The sequence below is a fragment of the Saimiri boliviensis genome, chromosome 5, assembly GCF_048565385.1.
Source record: "Saimiri boliviensis isolate mSaiBol1 chromosome 5, mSaiBol1.pri, whole genome shotgun sequence".
Taxonomy (NCBI): Eukaryota; Metazoa; Chordata; class Mammalia; order Primates; family Cebidae; genus Saimiri; species Saimiri boliviensis.
Genome location: NC_133453.1, coordinates 141,315,514 through 141,330,527, shown reverse-complemented (window position 1 = coordinate 141,330,527; position 15,014 = coordinate 141,315,514). Strand labels below are relative to the sequence as shown.

At 38.2% G+C, this 15,014-nt stretch overlaps 1 long non-coding RNA gene across 1 annotated transcript in view; it reads left to right on the top strand.

Moving 5' to 3' along the window:
- The first annotated feature begins 5,094 nt into the window (after positions 1-5,094).
- Positions 5,095-15,014, top strand: part of LOC104652989 (uncharacterized) — a 155,696-nt gene continuing 145,776 nt past the window's right edge. The window contains exons 1-2 of the long non-coding RNA XR_012517854.1: positions 5,095-5,986; positions 11,940-12,076. This is a non-coding gene — a long non-coding RNA (uncharacterized LOC104652989). The remainder of the gene's footprint in view (positions 5,987-11,939; positions 12,077-15,014) is intronic.

Sequence of the window (15,014 nt, the reverse complement as noted above, 5' to 3'; positions counted from 1 at the left end):
TAGACTTTGATGTTATCAAGAGGTGAAGCCTCAGGTTAAATTGGGTCTGTCTGCCTCTCGACTCTGTTTCTCTCTAGGTCACTGCTGGTTTGATTGTACCTTGGTGTGGCTTAAAAGGGGCTCAAGAACCAGGCATCATTCTGGGGAGTACTTGCTGCATTCATTTTTTATATTACGGAAGTGAACAGAACTCATCTATGGTGCATTTCTGAAGGCTTGCATTCAGGATTTGAAAAATTCAGTGCTATTCCTTGTACCTACTTGCCATTTATAAAGTTCTTGGGCCCTTTCCAAATATCTCTTTGAGAAAAGCAAAAACAATGTCAAGTTTGATATGGAAGTGGAATAACAAAAAGTGCAGAAATCTGTCCCCCAAACAAGCCATATAGCCTTTCTGTCCCCCAAACAAAAAAGCCATATAGCCTTTCTGCCCCCCAAACAGAAAAACTATATAGCTCTTCTGGCCCCCACACAAAAAAGCCATATAGCCTTTCCTTTAGCATTATGGAAGAAGACTGTATTAGTCTCTCTTCACACTGTGAATAAAGATGTATCTGAGACTGGGCAATTCACAAAAGAAAGAGGTTTAATGGACTTTCAGTTGCACATGGCTAGGGAGGCCTCACAATCATAGTGGAAGGCAAGAAGGAGCAAGTCATATCTTACATGGATGGTGGCAGGCAAAGAGAGAGCTTTTGCAGGAAAACTCCTTCTTATAAACCATCAGATCTCATGAGACTTATTCACTATCCTGAGAACAGCATGGGAAAGACCTGCTCCAAAGGTTCAATTACCTCCCATCAGGTCCCTCCCACATCACATGGGAATTTAAGATGAGATTTGGGTGGGGACACAGCCAAACCATATCAAGCACATTATCAAAACATGGCCTTCCAAATTATCAGGAAATAAAGGTATGTCCATAACAAACTAATTCACAATGCAAAACACACATACAATGATGAAGCAAAATGTGACACACAAATCAGCTTAACTATGTGAATAACCAGATGTCATCTATTGGAATATTTTCTAAGCAATGCTCTGCAAATGCCAATTCTTTTACACAAATTAGCCAGTAATATTTACTAGTCATTTATTTATATTTTTAAAAACTATTTTTGAGTGTCTACTTTATATCCTATGGTCATGGATGTGAAAAGATAAAATCGTTCTTGATTCCTTTCCTATATAATATAATATTTTAAAGGAAAAATTTTAAACTACAGGGTTAGTCAATATATCAACTAAGTTGAAGAATAATAAATATAAATTAAAATAATATAAATAAATACAAGCAGTCATGATGTAAACTCTATTCCAACTTATCCTTCAGAACCTATCTTATCCAATGCCATTCTTCCCTATGTGTGCTCCAGTGATACTGATATCACATCTCTCCTTATCCACTTTTAATTTCCTTTGGATTATTAATATATAGTTTTAAATATTTTAACTTTTCATTTCTGTAGTTTTTTATTTTTATTACTAGTGTCATATACTGCTAACAACCATGGGCAGAAAGCATAGGCTTATTAAAGGCAGCTGTGAGAATTCCTTGACCTAAGCATTTATTCTCCTAATACTTACTGAGAACCTACTAGCTGCAGGCACCAGGTTATGTGCTTGATTAAGGAGATGAGTGCTCTAGTTGGGTAACTCTGGGGCTTCCTACCAAAGATCAATCATGCCCATCAGCTCCCTTCAAGAGAACACCAGGTCAACTGATAAAATACTCCTATTTTTAAATATTATGAACCATCGAGTCCTATGAGTCGTGCCTTTTGTTGAGGCATTACACTTGGCGTAGACTGTATAGTATTAATAGATTGCATGTTGGTGGAATGATTGGTACATTCAAATATGTAATTAGCTCATTTGATTTTATTTAAGTTGTAATTCTCCACAGCATGCAGTTGTAAAGGTATTTCCTTTTTCCATCCTTTTCCCCTTCTCCTGTTTTGTTCTTCCTTCCATTCCTTCTCCTTTACTTTTTTCCATCCTTTCTTTGTTTCTTTCATCATTATCTAGGCCACACATGATAAGCGAGTAGCTTACAATCTACAGTGGGACACAGACAAACATTAACAACACTGACATAGTAAATCTATCTTTCCAGATTTACAAGGAGTTATGAAAATATGAGAAAGATAAGGGAAAGGAGAATGTCACTCTACTTAAAGTTTCATTCTTGAGATCTGATAGGATTGTCTTTATAAAAGTACTATAGGCAATGATGAGATGGCTATCATATTTTTATGTTCACTAGACCATGGACTTCAACAAGAAGTAAATTTTTCAAGAGGGCAGTGGTAGTTAGTAATAGAACATATCTGACGCACGTTATATAGTTTCCCAGGCAGAAGCACCTGGTTCATAGCCTGGATTATACTAAGCCACCTATTAATTTGAAGTTCTGAGTCCTCTTATGAAGAGCATGATCAGGGTGCAATAAAATGCTAAAGCTGAAGGACACCTTGCTGATGAGAAACAAGTAATTCTGCTTTTGGCATTGATTGCTAAATGATCAAGAGACTCAGTGTAAACCTACACAATCCTTCAATGAAGAAAACAATGGACTAGTGGCTACAAAATGTTAGCTTTCATCTTGTTTTATGAGATATTTCTTAGGGAGGAGTATTCTGGCCAGGAGAATGAACCTTTAGCATAAAGTGATGTTTATGCAAAGAATCTAGATGTGAGAAGTACCAAATAGCATTTCTTATAAACCTGGAAAGAGTGAAGAATTCTTCATTGTGGAACTGTATTGATCACTGGGTCCATATCAACCAATGAATCTAATTAACGGTTTCAAAATAAATTTTATTATGGCCATGAAGCAATTTCTAATTTATTTTTGAAACTCAGAAATCTGTTTTGACAATGCCATATAGAGCTGAAGAAAAATAATCGTTGGCTTCCTCAGGTGCAGTAGGCTCAGCAGTGGACCAAGTCTATGAAGGCAGGCCCGTATCTTCATCGTATCATCTTGATCTGAGCGAGAAGAAAGAATCGAATAGTCCAAACATTTATAGAATGAGAGACTCATTCAAGTTAATGTTCTCTTCATTAGTCAGGTGTGTAAAAGGGCGTAGGTTCTCTCTCATGCCCTGGAATCCAATGCATGAGTTATAAAAGACTAAGCAAGAAAGATGAGATGTCACCAGGAATCTTTTAGGATGGAATGCTATTTTTTAAAGGGGGCTAGGGGAGGAATCTAAGTGCCCATCAACAGTTAAATACATTATGATAAATAGACAAAGTGAAATGCATACAAAGAATGAAATATTTTCATTATTATTGATATGGAAAGGTGTTCAATCTAATTACAAGAAAATGAATATGTCAAAATTCCCTGTTATAAAGGAAAAAAATACAATATATGTGTGTATAGATGTTTATATACATAGGTATGTATATTTGTGTGTACATGTATAGAGAGATGTCTATAAATAAGAACAATTCAGAAGCAACAAGTCTACCGGGCTGGAAGCAGAGGGTGAGGCTGGCTCTGGTGAATAGGAATTGCATTTATAGTTTCTCTACGTATATATATTTATGTATGTTTGTATGTGTATTTCTGTAGTTTATGTGGTTTCTGTGTGTGTATGTGTGTTTGTGTGTGTCTGTGTGTGTTTCCAGAAGGCCATTAGGATCAGTCACCCTTTGGTTAATTTTATTATTAAATAAGTTTAAATTTGGGTGTCTTGATCCAAAACATAAGTGGAAATTAACTGGTATGAACTCTAAACCTATTTTAGATTTAAAGGGATTATAAGCAGTCTGTTAATAATGAGTAACAACACAAGACCCACAAATGTTTTGAATTAACCCTCTTGAGAGTGTAGGATTCCTTCTGGCTATTGCTCTCTTGTTCAACATATCTGAGGTCTCCCTTATATCAAGACATTCTGAAACATTTGCAATTTTAAATCAACTTAGACATACCAATGTGAAACCAACATAGAAATGAAGTCTGTATTCATTTCTCTTTAGATAGAAGGCACATAAAGTCTCAGATAATATGTGTTGGCCAGGTGTCATTGAGATCATAATATTTTGTCTTTCTCATTCTTTGTACTTGTGCTAAACCTGGCCCTGGTTAGCTTTCCCCATCTTGCAGGACTTCTAAGAGTATTTCAATAAAATCAATATGTGATACTGATTTGCTCCTTGATCCCTGAGCAGTGGTACATGTTTAACCATATTTCACTCCAGACCATCCTGTAATTTCACCACTTTGATTCCATGACTAACTCTAGCTCTCCCTGCCTTCTCTGTCTATCTTCCAGGTACTGTGCTTGGTACTACTTTACGTCCAGCTTTTCTTCCCAGCCATAGGTCCTGCTGACCTGCAGTGATTGGACCCTCACCACCACATCCCACAAGTCATAAGATCTGGCCCTTATAGTAATCTCCACAGTCTGTATCACTCCAAGTAGAACTACTTCCCTGACTGAATACTAAATAACACAAGAGGAAAAATGTTTCTCCATTTTGTTTGTTTATTTTGTTTTTTGTGAGACTGAGTCTCTCTCTGTTGCCCCGGCTGGAGTGCAGTGGCATGATCTTGGCTCACTGCAACCTCTGCCTCCCAGGTTCAAGCAATTCTCCTGCCTCAGTCTCCTGAGTAGCTGGGATTACAGGCATGCGCCACCACATGCGGTTCACCATGTTGATCAGGCTTGTCTCGAACTCCTGACCTTGTGATTTTCCCGCCTCAGTCTCCCAAAGTGCTGGGATTACAGGCGTAAGCCACTGTTCCTGGCCAGTTTCTCCATTGTTTAGTATATTGGCAAGGTCTGAAGGACAGGACTGGAGCCCCTGGAGCTGGTGTTCACTCACTCCGTTCTTAGTGTATTCACACCATGTGTATGAGCATTCAGCTTGGTGGGTGGAGCAGCTCCACGTGACTTGCTGGAAATAATTTGGAGCACTTATAACCAGGCTTGGTAACCCAAGCCAAGTGTTCTCGAGCACATCCGTATGGGAAACAAAAGTTTTGTTTTGTCCTCCTCATTCCCTCACCCACTTCAGATGGGGAAATATTTGGGAAATGGAAGTACATATAATATTCTGCCTGTGCTGCCGACGTTCTAATGGTGTTTACCTGAAATGTTTCTATCATTTCCGAACTTTCAGTGTTTCTGTTGGTGATTGGCGAGGAACAGATTGCACTCTCCTGAACTGAAATCTAATGAATGCCACACAGGGAAAATAAACTGGAGACACTTGAAAAAAGAAAAAGAAAACTCACTTCAAGAAACCGAAGCTTTCTGCCCGCCCCCCTCTTCTCCCCTCACTGGCAGCCAACTAAGCTCCCCACACATTCTGATCATCTCCCTGCACGGTGTCTGTGGTGGTGACAACTGATTCATGTGTTCATTTGCATATCCCCCGGTGCCAGCAGCAGAATACAGAACGGGCCTCCTGTGCCGGCAGCCAACACAGCACTGGCAAATCAGGGAGCTGTCAGAAACAGCTGTCCATTAACGGAGTTTGTGGAAACAACCAGGAGCTGTTTGAAAATGCTAGGTGGTAGAATTTAATTGGAGTAGCAACTGTTCAAAATTAAGATTAAAAGGACCAGTCAGTCAATGTGGATTTCGTGACACCTTAAAAATAACGTTTCAGGTTTGATTAATGCTGCATGAAGTTTCTCTCCTTCGCTGATAGGGCCTGTGTGCTGATAGTTGATTCAGTGAATATATCTAGCAGTGAGAGCTCATGGGCTCCAAAGGTCAGATATCTTATTCTCTACGCTGAAACCCTTGTTGCTTTAAGGAAACAGGATTTTAATAGGAATCACGTGCACGTTGACTACAGGGAGCCAAGCGGTGGTGGAAGAAGCAAAGTTGGCAGTTTTGGAGACGGACGTCTTTTTATCCACAGTGTGAGTGTGGCTCAGCTCTGAGCAGCCCGCCCTACCACCCTGAGCCCTCCATGGCCAGATACAGGAACTTACAGAGTACGTGGCTTCCCGGCGGTGAGTTGAGGAAGAAAAGAGTCTTAGTGGCCGGTTTAATTCTTGGCTTCTCTCCTGAGCAGGCCGAAAAGGTTGCTAGATGTTGCCAGCACTGAAGTGAAGCAAGAGTGAGTGCATGGGGTCACTGAAATACCAGGATCAGTAATGATTTCCTAAAAAGGCTTTTTATCCTTCTGAAAAATCTCAACTTTAGCATTTCGTTAAGATTAGAAAATAATTCCAACACGCCAGACACAGCAACTTGTAATTTGAAACAGATGTCATAACCCCAAACACCACATTTTAACGATTTTTAATTTATGATTGAACTCTAGGTACTCAAGTCAACATTCTCGTTCCACATTCATGATTCCTATTGTGGTCATTTAGTTTAATTCTTTGACTTTTATCCTTAAATAGATTGTCTTGCCACTTCTTACAAACGTCCATTTTAAAATTGATTGAAAAGGAAGAACATTGAATGTAATTGAGAATGACAGCAGGTGTAGAGTAGGTTTAGATGTAATTTGTGGGGAGAGTAGGTAAACGTGTTTTTCTAAGAAAACATCAGAGCAGGTATACCATAGGGTCAGGACAATGAGTGTGAGGCAACAGTTCCAGAAAGGTAGTGCACCACAGCCAGGAGAGGAAGTGACAGCTGGTAGCTTAGTAAACAGATTTCAGTTTAGTGTTTTCTGAACATTTTAATATGCTTCTCCACTGTATCTTTTGTTCCCAATTCAATAACAAATCCGTTTCTTATTGTTGCCTTGGAATATCAGATTGGTTAGAAAACAGATATAGAAAAAAAGAAAGTCATTTGGTATTAAAACAAAACATGTCTAAATATCTGATGCAATGTTATAATAATATGGAGGAGGTGAGGGGAAGGGAAGTTCTCCAAAAGGAGAGCGCCTGGGAATGCTTGCAAATGGAAATACCTGGCATTTCATTCCTCTGAGGCTTTTTTCTTAAATTGTGATCTTCTCCCAAACAATGTGTATTAACCAGCTTCTACCCAGCTGATCAAGGGGAGAGGCTCAACTGACTGGTAGGGTCTTTAAGGAGAAATTAAAAGCTGTGAAGGGTGAAACTGACTGAATAACACTGAAGGCATTAGTCTTATTAACAGCCAAGCTCATTTCGAAGACACCGGATATTGAAAGAAACGCTTATCCTTGAGTCCTGCTGTCTGTGTGTCATACCATGCCTGTCTCAGTGGAAAGCACCAAGTTGTGTTTGTTGTGAATGTCTGTGAATACTGTCTTATGGCAGCTAGTTTTTAATTGTTGCCAGCCTCAAGGGAAAATGTGATTGAGTCCTCTATGTTGCAATAAGGCAAGAGGAGCTGTTCTTTGAGTGAAAATGTTTCCATTCAGCTAGAGGGAATGAGAGAAATGCTTCAGAATTCAGCGTTTCCCGTGCTATTTTTAGTTAAATTAGGCTCACAATCATGAGATAGCGCTGCTGCATTGGCCCATGATATGACCAAAGTAAGTTGCTAGCATGTCTGTAGCTTGCAGATTCTAAGAGAAGTAGTTGTTGGAAAATACTAGTTTTGAGTAAAAAGATAAATGAAATCGAGGAAGAATTAAACGTAGCATGGTAGAAGCTATCCTTTCATTAAATTCTACTGAGGGGATCATGGAAGGAATTCATGTTTCAATAGCATCCTGGTCTCCATTTTCAGTTTTCTCAATTCTGGTTTAAACATTCAGGAAGAATGCAGATTATGATAATAGATTTATAAAATGTGTGGTTAAGACTTAACCGATGCTAGCTCAATTAAAGAGTGGCATACAGCAAAAAATATTGTGAGAATTTTAAGAAAGTAAGAATGAAGACAGTGGAATCAAGACAGGTTCGTGGTCTTAGGACTTTGCTTTTTTGTCTTCTCTGAGCAACTCAGCCATCTGTTTGTCTTCCCCTACAGGCAGCTCTACTAATTTCCAGGCTTTCCTTGCTGTTAAGGGGGGTCCCATGATGTGTTTTGGTCAGTGGAATCTGAAAAGAAGTGGAAGCTTCAGAGTTCAGGGTTTTGAGAAGTGGATCCCTTGTGCTAGGAGGTGGCCAAGCCACAAAGGGGAAGCTCTGATCCTTGGTCCTTGAGCCACCACTGGAGGAAAGCTACCCATAGACTAGAAGCATCTAGTTAGACTGTAACAAAAGTGAAAATAAACTTGCCTCTGAGGCATTAAAAGTTTTCATCAGTTAGTGACTGCATCCTGTCCAAAGTGAACTATTGCATATGATCCTGAACTTTATAACCCAGTTTCTTTCTGCCACCTGCCATTATTCCTCCAACCCATCTATTCCCCACTCCCACTGATCTAATTGACCAGCTCATAGTTTTATTTTAGGCCTGGCAGGCAGTAGATTTCCAACCAGCCGATGCATCAGCTGCAGTTGCTTGTTCACACTTGACCTAACCAGCTCTGGTCATTGTGTCCAGTCACAGCTGTGGGCCTCACCTGTCAGAGGATAATATAAGCAACACAGGGTGGGAGAGTGAATCCTGGGTGGAGTTGCAGCAGAAACAGTGGGGAGCGCTGCATGCCCCTGCTGTGATGAGCTCCCAGCAGAAACCAGACTTTCATAGCTCTAATGTGGAAGACTTCATGAAGTCAAATATATCACTATAAGCTTATAGGAATGTGTCTCGGGTGGATTCTGAGTTAAACTTGCATGTGCCAAAATGGTAAATGGACCACTACTGCTGTCATCCTCAAATTCCTTCTCAGTCCTAGTAACAAGTCTCCTCCTTCCAAATGAAAGTGTTTTGTCAACTCCTATATTCACACAAAAATGTGATCTTTGTCCTTCAGAAGTTCCCAGTGCAGGAGGGGCTTTTGGGAGCCAGTAATACTAGTCTTTGTAGGTACAAAGTCAGATGACATAAAGTATGATTTCTGTTCATACTTCATGCGTACAACAGGAGTCCACAGGTCATGCACACCTTGCAATCTGCACAAAATGTCATGGAATCCCATGGGTAATATGCACATATTCAGTGCTATGACTGATATACATTATATCAGTTGATATAATGTATATCATTATATATATTATATATGGATATATAGTATATAATATATATGGATAAGCATTATAATATATAATGATATACATTATATCAACTGATATGTATATTACATATATATGGATATATATAGTATATAATATATATGGCTATACATTATATATATGGATATATATATACATTTCATATACATTATATATGCAGTTGATATACATTATATGGATATATATCCATATACAGTTGATATACATTATGTATATGGATATATATATATACATATCCATATATATATGGATGTTCATGTAATGACATCTAACAGTTTTTATCTAGTTTGTCTGCAGTACATATTACACTTCCTGGAGAAAGGTATATGTGTTTGGATAGCTTCGGTAGCCCTAATAAATAAAATTTTAAAGCTGAGAAAGTTTTCTTCTTAGTAGTAGAGACAAATGAAAGCAAGAACACTTCCCTCTGTGCTGATTTTGCACTGCCTAACAACTCCACAGAACATTATGGAAACAATGTATGTCATAACACAATTGCAAAGGAATTTTATACGTGTTTTCTTTTTTTAAGACTTGGTTACATTACACTACCCAGGCTGGAGTTACTACTCACAGGCACAATCATGGTGCACTACAGACTTGAACTCCTGGCTCAAGCAGTCCTCTAGCCTTAGCCTCCTAAGCAGCTTGGACTACATGCAGTTGCCACCTGGCTTAAGCATATATTTTTTGGATGGAATGTGAATGTTTTAAGATTACCTGTGTACAGTCATTATGTGATTCTTTCAAAAGAGTATTTAGCTAAGAAAGATTTTGTTTTTATCGAGACAGTGTTCTTTTTTACATATCAGTAAATTTTTTGTGTGTGCCTTCAGCACATCTCTACTGGTTTTGCTCTGTGTTGGTTAAACTATTTCTTCAGTATTACCAGATTTAGACATTCAGTGGAATTTTTTTTAAGGTAAAGACTACAGAAGAGAATGATACTTTTAGTATAGGGGACTAGGCTATAGCATGTACCTGCAAAACACCATGTGACCTATTGTCTAAATCATGCTTGGCTGAGTCTTAAAAAATTGTTTGTGTTCTGCTTAATTTTATAGGAATAATTTCAACTACAGAAAAAACAGGAAAAGGAAGAAGACAATAAAATTCAAAGATGTGATGTAGGGTAGTGTTTTGGAGCTCTACCTCAGGAACCAGAAAGATAAAAAGCCAATAATGACTAGAGTCATAATTAAGACTTTGGACAACATTGCAAAGCTTTCCTCTAAGCTTCAGCTTACTCCTTGTTAAAATGTGAATACCATGTTTTCTTGGAAAAACTGAATAAGTTACTCCATGCAAAGTGCTGCAGGTGGCACCTGGTACATAAGAGTGATCAGACAGATCGAGACCATCCTAGCTAACACTGTGAAACCCTGTGTCTACTAACAATACAAAAAATTAGCTGGGCGTGGTGGCAAGTACTTGTAGTCCCAGCTACTTTGGAGGCTAAGGCAGGAGAATCGCCTGAACCTGAGAGGCAGAGGTTGCAGTGAGCTGAAATTGTGCCACTGCACTCCAGCCTAGGTAACAGAGAAAGGCTCCATCTCAAAAAAAGAAATAATGATCAGCTCATCTAGTTGCTCTCTTAGTGATTAAAAGCATTATCATCATTATTGTCGTCACAATTTCCCACATCCCAGCCCTCTAAGACATTGAGGTTTCTGTCTTTCCCATGGTTTATATTATGCCTATTTGTCTTCCATATTTGGATCATACTGTATATCTATAGCCCTAAAAGTTAATATTACTATGTTTTAAAATAATTTTTTTCATTTCTAAGAAAAATATATTATGCAGCTGTAGTACTTCATGTAACACATTTGTCACATTAATCTTCTGTTTGCTAGCATTGACAAATTGTGTTCTGATAGGTAATCATTACCTAACGGTAAATGCCATATTACATAGTGACCTCATACAAAAAGTGTCATTCTTATTCGGAAAAAGGTGCTGTATTTTCAGAGCCAATATTCATATTATCCCAGCATATAATTTCAAAATTTGTATAGTCCTGCTTCAACTTTTTCAGGATTTGTCATCACATGTGCATGTGATACATACACACATGTCCTTTGCTATAGCACAGTTCTCATAATGCACAAATAGACCACTTCCTTTAAATAAGCCAATCTATGCTTATTATTAGGAAAATTCTTATGACTAAGCAAGGCATCCAGATATGAAAACAAAGGCACGAATGAACGCCATCTACACCTGTAACTGCGTGGGTCACATTGCCTAGCCTGGCAACAGAAATCTTAGCTGAAGCTGAGACACAATAAATAGAAATATAAATTTCAAAAGGAGGAGAGGCAGGCCAAAGAGAAAGGGGCTGTTGCCTAAATGGGAGGCTGCAGCAGGTCACCTCACCCACTCCTCTGTGTGTGTGCTGCGTGACTCTCATTCAGTCTGGTAGGATTCTCAAACAAAGTCCAGTGTCCTAAAAATATTTGGAACTATTACAAAGCATAAATTATAAATGTGTCAGGAAAATGGGAAAAGGTGTCTTGGGCCTACTTAAAGCACAAAATGATCTCAACCATTATTCAACAATGATATGAACATCTTTTATTTCATTTCTCCTTAACTGTTCCTTCTGTTTGCTATCATTTCCTGCTCAGCACCATGTCAATAATTACTAAATTAGCGGGACGCCTGTACAATTTCAGCTCAAGTGTTATTACTGACAAGTCAAACAATGGGGCTGATGGAAAAGATGGGACTCCATCTCCTTATTTAAATGGACTGTGTTCAGAAGGAAAGATTGAAGCCCCCTTTTTCTTCAAAAGAAGGAGGGAGGGAATGGTTTACATTTTGTGCGGCTCAAGGACACAGAGTCAGAGGAAATGCCTTTTTAACAGAAACCTCTTTTCATTTCCAGGGGACAAAAATGAAGGTTATTGAAAAGAATCATGCTTGGTGGAAGAAGTAATTACATTTTTTTTCAAATGTCAGAGGAATAATGCTTTTATATTTCCTGAGGTGACCCAATTTGCACTACGATATGCTCCCTTAAATGTAAGTATGCAGACACACTCGCCCTGTATTGTTTTTCACTGGTAAAGATGCCCTGTCGTACCTCAGATTAATTTCTGTACTGGTCTCCCAATACACAAAAGCAGCCACACCACGGTTGTCCGTTCTTACAATGATGAGTTAAAAATGACAGACTTGGCCAGTTCCCCAACTGCCAAAAAAAAAAAAAGAGTCAGAGAGTCAAGTAGCTGCAGCTATAAATCATCTTCTCAAATTGTACGATTCAGGGCCACTGACCTGTCTTGCAGTGAGAAGGAAGGAAGTAGTCTGACACATGAGTGCTCCGAAGGATAGCTGGGGCTCTTGCTTCAGCAGCCAGGCACTGGTTAAGTGGACTGGAAGGAAGGGTTTCTTACTCCTAGTCCTTGTTCTCCAGCCTTACTATATATACACCTGTCCCCAGACCTCTGCCAGCCACAGCTACATAGGAACAAGCTCAGGAACACCTTTTCTCTATAATAAGAAGTACTATTTTATAAATTGTATTAAATATTTGTTAAAATATGTGTTTCTAGCAATAGGATTGCTAAGAAACACTCCAAAATAGTGTTTATATACCTCTGAACCATTCTTTGATTATTTTTATTAAAATGCTTAAAGCCCTTTCTGGAAATGGCTTTGTGTTTGATATAGACAGGAATTCACTGGGCATAAAACTAAACTTAGTTTTGAGATGTCAAACAACCCTTCCATGACCTTTGGCTTGCAGTGAGGTAAACATTTAGTTGAGAAATATACATGTGTGATTGCTTCTCGGTATTTTGGTTAACATCAAGTATAGGAAATGTATGCATGTTTTCTGTTCTAGTTTATACACAAACTCACTCTTGATTTTTGGAAAAAGTGATCACGCATGATGTCACTTAGCCTGTTGGAAAGCCCTAATCTTAATTCTTTTAGACCTCCAAAAAAGATGATCGCTTAAACAATGTTAGTGAGGAAAATAAATGAAGACATTAATGATATTTCTACCTTTCTTAAAGAAACTTTTAGATTTTTATTTCTTTTTACTCATTTTATTTTACTAGCTATGGAAAAAAATGATGAGGATAATTTGGGGGATTTGTTTTGAGAGCTGATAGGAAGGTAGGGTTTCTATCACCTGCAGTAACTCAAAGGGAAGTGCACACAAGCACTAGGCTACCAGATATTCAAGAAACATTTGCACTGTGTGACTAAGAAAAGAGAGTACATGTCTGTTTCACTAACATGAACTTCTGACACTTCAATAAATGATCATAAAGTTTGTGCTTAGTGATTCAATGGACAGTTATGGCCTCTGAAAAGGCGTATGCCACTACATAACTTACGCTCAAGAACAGGATTATAGATTTGAGTAATCTTAGTAATGAATCCTAAGGTATAAAAAGACCTTCAATATTGTGATTTTTTTTTCTTTCTTTCTTTTACTTTGAGTTCGAGATACATATGCATCTATTACATAAGTATACATGTGCCATGGTGGTTGCTGCACCTGTCAACCCATCATGTAGGTTGTAAGACCCTCATGCATTAGGTATTTGTCCTAATGTTCTCCCTCCCCTTGCCTCCCACACCTCAAACAGCCCCAGTATGTTTTATTCCCCTCCCTGTGTCTGTGTATTTTTATTGTTTAACTCCCATTTATGAGTGAGGACATGCGGTGTTTGGTTTTCTCTTCCTGTGTTAGTTTGCTGAAAATGATGCCTTCCAGCTTCATTCATGTCCTGCAAAGGACATGAACTCATTTTTTTATGGCTGCATAGTATTTCATGGTGTACATGTGCCATATTTTTCTTTATCCATTCTGCCATTGATGGTCATTTGGGTTAGTTCCAAGTCTTTGCTACTGTAAATAGTGCTGCAATAAACATACATGCCCATGTGTTTTTATAGCAGAATGATTTATAAGCCTTTGGGTATATATCCAGTAATGGGATTGCTGGGTCAAATGGTATTTCTGGTTCTAGATCCTTGAGGAATTGCCGCACTGTCTTCCACAATGGTTTAACTAATTTACACTCCCTTTAGCAGTGTAAAAGCATTCCTATTGCTCCACAGCCTCACCAAAATCTGTTGTTTCCCTGACTTTTTAATAATCGCCATTCTGACCAGCGTGAGATGGTATCTCCTTGTGGTTTTGATTTGAATTTCTATATTGACCGCTAATGATGAGCTTTTTTTCATGTTTCTTGGCTACACGCATGTCATCTTTTGAGAAGTGTCTGTTCATATCCTTCACCCACTTTTTGATGTTGTTTTTTTTTTTTTCTTGTAAATCGTTTAAGCTCCTTGTAGATTTTGGATATTAGACCTTTGTCATATTGGTATATTCCTAAAATTTTCTCCCGTTCTGTATGTTGCCTGTTTACTCTGATGCTAGTTTCTTTGGCTCTTTAGTTTAATTATATCTCATTTATTGATTTTGGCTTTTGTTGAAATTGCTTTTGGTGTTTTAATCATGAAGTCTTTGCCCATGTCTATGTCCTGAATGATATTGCCTAGATTTTTTTTAAGGGTTTTTATGATTTTGGGTGTTACATTTAAGTCCTTAATCCATCTTAATTTTCGTGTAAGGTTTAAGGAAGGGTACAGTTTCAGTTTTCTGCATATAGCTAGCCAGTTTTCCCAGCACCATATATTAAATAGGGAATCCTTTCGCATTGCTTGTTTTTGTCAGTTTTGTCAAAGAGTAATGTTGAAAATGTATTGGCAGTCTCTAAGCTCTAGATAGTGATTGAGGAGATTCATAAGAAAATGGAAGAAGATAAAAGATAAAAGGCATAATTGCAATAGAAACATTTCTAACATTTGAATATCATGATTTCACCTGGATTTGTGCATGATTCTCTTAGTCTGTTGACTGGTTTTCTTCTCAGTGAATTGACTGGATTCTCTGATTGTGTTTGAATCCTTCAGTATATGTTTCATTGTACAAGAT